Below are 8,098 nucleotides of genomic sequence, written 5' to 3'. Positions count from 1 at the left end.
CTGAATCCCTCCGATGGAATTATAACCCCCCAGGAAACACATCTGAATCCCTCCAGTGGAATTATAAACCCCTTGGAAGGATATGTGAATCCCTCCATTGGAATTATAAACCCATAGGAAGGATATGTGAATCCCTCCAGTGGAATTATAAACCCATAGGAATGATATCTGAATCCCTCCAGTGGAATTAAAAACCCCCAGGAAGGATATGTAAATCCCTCCAGTGGAATTATAAACCCAAAGGAAGGATATCTGAATCCCTCCAGTGGAATTATAAACCCCTAGGAAGGATATCTGAATCCCTCTAGTGGATTTACTAACCCCCTGGAAAGATATCTGAATCCCTCCAGTGGATTTATAAACCCCCTGGAAAAATATCTGAATCCCTCCAGTGGAATTATAAACCCCTAGGAAGGATATCTGAATCCCTCCAGTGGAATAATAAACCCCCAGTAAAGAATTTTGAGTCCCTCCAGTGGAATTATGAACCCCTAGGAAAGATAGTTGAATCCCTCCAGTGGAATTATAACCCCCTTGGAAAGATATCTGAATCCCTCCAGTGGAATGATAAACCCCCTGGAAAGATATCTGAATTCCTCCAGTGGAATTATAAACCCCTAGGAAGGATATCTGAATCCCTCCAGTGGAATTAAAAAAACCCAGGAAAGAATTTTGAATCCCTCCAGTGGAATTCCCTAGGAAAGATAACTGAATCCCTCCAGTGGAATTATGAACCCCTAGGAAAGATATCTGAATCCCTCCAGTGGAATTATAAACCCCTATGAAGGATATCTGAATCCCTCCAGTGGAATTATAAACCCTCTGGAAAGATATCTGAATCCCTCCAGTGGAATTATAAACCCCCTAGAAAGATATCTGAATCCCTCCAGTGGAATTATAAACCCCCAGGAAGTATAACTGAATCCCTACGGTGGAATTATAAACCCATAGGAAGGATATCTTAATCCCTCCAGTGGATTTATAAACACCCTGGAAAGATTTCTGAATCCCTCCAGTGGAATTCCCTAGGAAAAATATCTGAATCCCTCCAGCTGAATGATAAACCCCCTGTAAAGATATCTGAATCCCTACAGTGGAATTTTAAACCCCCAGGAAGGATATCTGAATCCCTCCAGTGGAATTATAACCCCCCTGGAAAGATATCTGAATCCCTCCAGTGAAATGTAAAGTTTTAAATTGTTAAAAACGTTTTTTCTAACCCCTCCAGTGAAAATAAAATCCCTCCTGTGGTCTCCAGTGGAGTCAAAATCTTACTACGAACTTCTGTGACTCCAAAAAAAGCAATATTTTGATAATTTTCCATCGCTTTATGCTGAAGATAATATTTTCAATGCTTATTTCCCGTGATATCCTACCATTTTTCGAGCTTTTAAGAGCACTTAATGTCTGCCAATGACATGTAGAATCCGATCATATATATATATATGTATATCATATATTTCTTCAGTTTCGACCTTTATATGGTGTTTTTAAGAGCAATTGTTAGAAATATGGGAATATGGAATTATTAGATGAGAATTTAAATAGTAATACAAGGGCAAAACTAAGATACTCAATTATCTTTTTAGGATGCACACCAAATATTTCGTTCTCTTCATGAATATTTTACCTATAGGTACCCGGGAGAACCCTGAAAGGTTAAATTTTTTGTATAATTTAATTTATCTTAAAACCCTACATTTGACTAGTGAGTTAGGGTGATTTGACTTGAAGGTCCAAAATGTACATATGTATTTATTAAAAAGCTTAAAAAAATGTATTGTTATTTGACTCTTAACAAGAGTGAAGCTACCTACATATTATTTCATTAACATGAAAGTGCTCGTGAAAGGTTAAATGTGTCAGATTCGTAAAAGAAAAAAAAGAATTATTTTTCATTTGTAAAAATAAAAGTTTAAAGAACAATGTTGTAAATTTGGAATAAAGGATCAAAGCCCTAAATATTTCATTATTAAAAAATATGAATTCTTGCGATGATATTTAGATTTCTAGAATAAAGTACCTGGAGAGGGTCTAATTAACATTAACATATAAACCGCTATCTTATTATTTCGTTCCTTTACTATAATTTGGTAATAAGATTATAATCGTATATTTACTGTTATTGTAAGGCATAAACAAATTCAAATTCGATTCAAATTTTACAATGTTTCCTGAACTGTAAAAAAAACTCACTTTAACTTTTTTCTCTGAAATCCGGAAAATTATATATTTTAAGTATTGTATTACTGTATTATTGTATTATTGTATTATTGTATGTTTGTGAACTATAAAAAAATTAAAATGTATTGGATAAGATTTAAAAAAAAAAAATAAAGAATATATTATTCAGTTTAAATTAGTTTATTAGATGTTTCCTGCACGAATATTTAAAGTTAATTTTTTACTGTGGTTGATGGTAGAAACATTGATTGTAGAAGTTATGTGATTGATTTTCTTCAATAATTCTTAATGACATAGTTTCAGTGTGTAAGAATTGCCTGGTTTGTACAACACTAGGCTATTAAAGCTCTTCGCAGTCGCACTCATATTCTATTTCAACTTTTAATAGTGGCTCAATATTTCACCATTTTCTTTTCGATAAAACAAAAACAAAATTGCGGATTTACAATTTGTGGATTCTAAAAATTTTACGAAATAAAACTTTTTGTAATTCCGAGCATCCATAAACCTTCCCCGGGGTCAAGGTTATAATGCTAGGATAGTTATTTCAGAGGAGTACGCATATTTTGTACTGCAGTGTACTGTCGTCTGTCTCTGGGCGGTAATGTAAACACAAGACGGATGTCGAAGCCTGACATGGGATCCATCTTTCACATAAAAAATCAACGAAATATTCTGGTCATAGGAAACTATTATTTGAATTATCAAAATTATCAAAATTTAATTCTTTTAACCTCCTCGGATACTAAGCGAACGCTGAAGCATCTATTCTTGTTAACAAATTCCACCCAGAGAGAACTGGTTTCAATATGTACGCAGATTATACGCAACTGCAATTAACTTTCCTTGCATTATAACCTTGCCTGGGCCCCTGGGGTCATGTAAGGTCCCAACCAAAATGTTCGCCCATTCGGTCCAGCCGTTTTTACGTTTATTGGATATAAACCTACAAACAAACAGATAGACAAGCAAAGTATAGATATTTTCAACTGGACTTTTTATATGGTGGATATTTTATATGGTGCATTTCTAGTGGAACGGCGGACATTTTACTGACTTTCCGCGTAAATTGGACAATTTATGCCGTAGACATTTATGCCGTGGACATTTATGTAGTGGACAATAGTTTTCCAGTAGTCCATATTATTCCATCTAAAACGATCCCAAATGTTGATTGATTGATATTAGGGGCAGAAATTAACATGTTGTTGTTTTAAACAATTGGAAGTATGATATCAAGCTGAAGAAAGAATTACATATTGCATAATGTATACTGCAAGGAAGTGTTTACCTTTCTTTATATCATAATTTATCTCTTATATTGATTATCTACTGATATTTACATCTTTTAACAACCCCAAATGCAGTTCACATTTCTAAAGTATAGTACGCGTACACAAAAAACTTGCCAAACTGCACAATGTAACAAAAAGTGTATTTTCATGCCTCTAAAGAATCCCAGTTGGAATCAGAAATGCAATTATATTGGACCCCTGTTAAGTTTTCCATAGAAAACAGCAAAACAATCAAAGTTAACTAATATAGTCGGAAAAGATAAGAATAAAATGTTTATTTGAATACCCCCCCTCCCCCGGATCCTCTCTCTCTTTTGAAGAACTAATTCTTTTGTTCTCCTATGAAAAACATGATTTTACAAATATTTTAAATTAGAATATTTACGTTCACTTTTTCTAATTCCTAAAACTAAAAGACCGAGGCACAGTTTTATCCTAAGAGAAAAAAAAAGGAAAAAAAGAAACAAAAAATTACATTTAATAGTTTCGTTTTTAGCTCATATCTTCTCTTACAGGTCAAAACTTGGCAAAGTATATGGAAAGAAAATGTTTATAACAAACAACTTTGAAATTAGAAAAATATCTTTTTAGCATCTTATAAACGTTCAAAAACCGATTTACAGCGGTAACCTTGAAAAGTTGAAAACTTGAAAATCTGGAATATACCATCCTTTTTCATATTAGTGTAATTCTGGCTCAAAAAGCTATTGAAAATGGATGTAGCATGTGCCACATCATGATATTTGTCAAAAACTAATTTTTTTTTTTTCCCTACACTTTTTTGGCATTTTTTTCAAACCCTTCCGAGCACCCAAACTCCCCCTACCCCCCCCCCCCCCCTCCCAGCCTGTAAATGGTTAAGGGTACCGTTGTGAATCCCTCAAAGTTTCTTCAAGAAAGTTTAATATTTGGCTAATTTACCCCTGGAATAAAATTAGAAGAAAAGAGAAATGATTTCAGGAATTGATATTGAACAGCTTCTTTCAGAAATATCTAATATCCTGAAAGCCCTAAAATTCTTCAAGCTGAAGGATGAAAGAGAAAATATTGAAATATTAAAATAATCGAAAACAACAAGATGACTGTGATTCCAAGCGGCAAGTTTTTTTAGAATTAACGAAAGGATCTGTTAACAAACGGCAAAAAGCGTTAATTTTGAAATCGTTAACAACCAAAATAGCTCTTTTTTTAAAACTTTACAGTTTAAAAAAAGATCGAACGAATGTTTTGCAAAATAATCGCAACATTCGTTATTTTTTTATCTAAAAAATGTAGAAAAACTTACAGAAGATAAAAATAAAGGTTATGTATTTTATGTTTTTTTTTCACATGTTTTGATGTTTTTAATCGATGTACTCAGACCGATTCTTGTAATGGCAACCTGGAACTCATGATGGCATCGTTTTGAGATCTGTTCAAGGTTATTCAAATTTGTTGTAGAAAATATGCTTCTTTAAAATCTTAGATATTCAACCATTTTCATGATTAATTTACTACATTTTAATAAAATTTGTGCTCTGGCGGAAAAAGTCGGCCAACATTTCTTTTTAAACGATTAATAAAATTGTTTGCTGAATTTTCTTTTCAATCGATATGGTTAAATGCTTTGGTCAGAGAAAAATTATTAAAAGGACTGTAAAGTAAAAATGAAAGGGGGTATAGGCTGAAAGCTATTAACTTTAGCTCTTGATCGCAACCCATGAAAGTTATATCTGATGTTCCTGTCTCGAGAAATTAATATAAAACTGTGTCAAATTTATATGAAAATTTATATATTTAATGTTATTTTTCTGCGTAAATAAAAAATATTTGATTTGAGTTTAACCCACAACTTTGGAAACATCGAAACCATTTTTTAAATTCTTTTCTTAATCTACTGATAATGGAATGCTGCAGATATTTAGTTTATTAATTAAATACTTAAATAGAGCTCATGAAACTGTTCCAGCATATTTCATCGCCGCTATTTTTTTTACAATTACCCAGATTTAGGTATACTAGTATAAAACCCATTGAGAAATTGTTAAGACAACATTTTATAGATTTTTTGATGCTTCCGAAGTTTAACTGTAGAAAATCTGATTTTGCCATGGATGAATATCTCAGAATCTTTAAAGGTCCTTTAAAGGAAGTGTTCGCAAAAAATTTAAGTGGGGTCAGGCCAACGAGGTTATAGTGTATAGAGTGATGATGTAAGCTAATCCTTTACTAATTTTATAGGCCATAAACTATACCGAGAGAGTACTGCATATTTGTTTATTATAAGTTGATTCTGGCCTAACCATAGTATATCATTATTAGTAAACAGTTGTAAGTGTACAGTACAGCTAACTGAGCACACAGGTAGAGAACTATCATCCCCCCTGGGTCAGGCTGAATCCTAAAAATGTTGGATTCCGATCGCTTATAATGAATGCGCAAGAGCGTAGAGCCCATTAAAATTCAACTACAAGAGCTGGTTGATAACCCTCAACCATGCCAAATATTCCTGTATACGCCTATGGGCAAGATGTAATAATTGCACACAATGTAAATGTAGTTTAACTTATAGGCCACATGCTTAATTGCTATAATCTTTGTTTTATCTTTAATGGCATCGTCTTTAAATTACTTTTTATAAATTATTATAGAATTTATATTTAGAAAATTAAAACATGATTATTTTAGGGTCTGATTAGAATTTAACTGTAGACATTAACCAGGCCCGTACACAGGATTTTATCCAGGAGGGGGGGGGAGTTTTTTTATCTACAACATGTTCCCTATGAAGCCCATTGTAGTCCCAATTCAAGGACTTAACACTAACATGGTTACCCACACAGGATGAGACTTCAGAGACGATTGTACGGATTTTATACTGCCAAACACTTGCATAATGCTCATAGCTATAATTTTTTGACAAGAAGGGGAGGGGGGGGGGGCAGATTTTGGTTAAAATTTGAAAGCAAATGGCACGATAGCGCCAAGAAAATTGTCAACTACTTTTTAAGGTGGAACCAACTCTTGAAGATGAGGGCCAGCTCTTTTTTACCCACCACACCTGATTTTAACCTTTGTCCATAAATCCCAGGGGGGGTGCAAGAGGACTACTGCCCCCAGGCCCACTGTGTACGCGCCGGGAGTCAAAGGCGTTATTTCTATTCCTTGCATAATAAGCTAGGAAAAAGAATATCCAAGAAGACGACATTTGTAGCCTTCTACTTTTTGCTTTCATTTAAGTTCGGCAGAGACACAAATATGGAAACAAAGAGAAGTTGTCAATTAACAGCTTCTTTTTGTTTATTTTGTAAACTTAAAATTTTAAAAATGCATTATTAATGAAAAGTCGTATTCATTATATTTTATATTTCCACTGACCACTGCATTATGACATTCACATATGTCCAATTCTCAAAAGTTGATTGTGGAAATTGTTTTTGGCAGCAAGAGAAAAGGAAGGAAAAATATACAAAACATATTTCTCCAGGCAGGAAAACGACGATTTCTCCCTCATTATTTGGTCCAAAGAAGGGCTGAAGAGCACAGAGTGAATCGGCTTGTAAAGCTTTTAATTGGGGGTCATTTGAAATCTTGTCGATATTCCCTTTAAGGTATGGTTTACTTCCACGCAATTGCGAGCGTCAATGTAGTCTCATTGTTTTGATTTAGTAAGTATTCTTTAATTAACGTATATTGTATAATTATTACAGAGGGGAAACTCAGTTTTTCATTGTTGACTAAGATTTCTTTAAATTGTTCGCTCAGAAATCCATTTAATTTCTAATATAAGACAAATAAGACTTTGTTATTGTCCTTTTAGTTTCTCTTTTTACACGCTCAATGGAGAAATTGATAATTACCAAAATTATATAAAATTCCAGATAAAAATCAAGAGGTACTTTAGTTGCAGTTAGATGACCAGTCCAACACTATACAGTTGATCCGGAATTCTTTTACTTACTTTCAACTTTCTTAAATATAATCCATTTTATGTTAGAGTTACTTTAGCTTTCTTTATTTTCACTATGAAATTCTAACTTTACTTACTTCTAAACTATCTTTACTCATTTATTGGTTTTAACGATTCTTCTTTTTTATATTTATATTTACAACTTTGTTTTTCTTCTTATATCTATTTCTTTTTTTTTGTTTTTATGTCCGATCATAGCGCTTGCAACCCTTGATCGATTTGCCTCAAATTTTGATTGGAGAACTCGTTACGCCACGGAAATATTTTTAGCTGGATAAGATGATTTTTTGAACAAAACTAGTTCCCAGGCAAACCAGGGTTCCCAAGCTAGTATAATAATACTTTTCTAAACATTATCTATAACTTCTTGCCTTCAACAAAATTCGATTTTCATAAACCTTGAAAATCTCCGAAATTTTTTTATAAATTCCGCAAACTTTTTTTTTTTTGACAATGTAGATAAAGAAAAAATGTTGACAATTGTAAAAGAAGACGGGCGCGAAGCATCCTAGAAGCCTAAAGTTACATATATTAAACTTTAAAAACCCGTGTATGTGCCCAACACCAAATTTGAATTTAATTTACAAAACATGTATCATATCAAATGTTCAAGATTGACAAATATCACCCACAGTTCATTTAAATTTTTTGATTTTAAAAAGCAGTTCCT

Source organism: Eurytemora carolleeae, unplaced genomic scaffold, assembly GCF_000591075.1.
Source record: "Eurytemora carolleeae unplaced genomic scaffold, Eaff_2.0 scaffold691, whole genome shotgun sequence".
NCBI classification, from domain to species: Eukaryota; Metazoa; Arthropoda; class Copepoda; order Calanoida; family Temoridae; genus Eurytemora; species Eurytemora carolleeae.
This window is presented reverse-complemented; position numbering follows the sequence as displayed.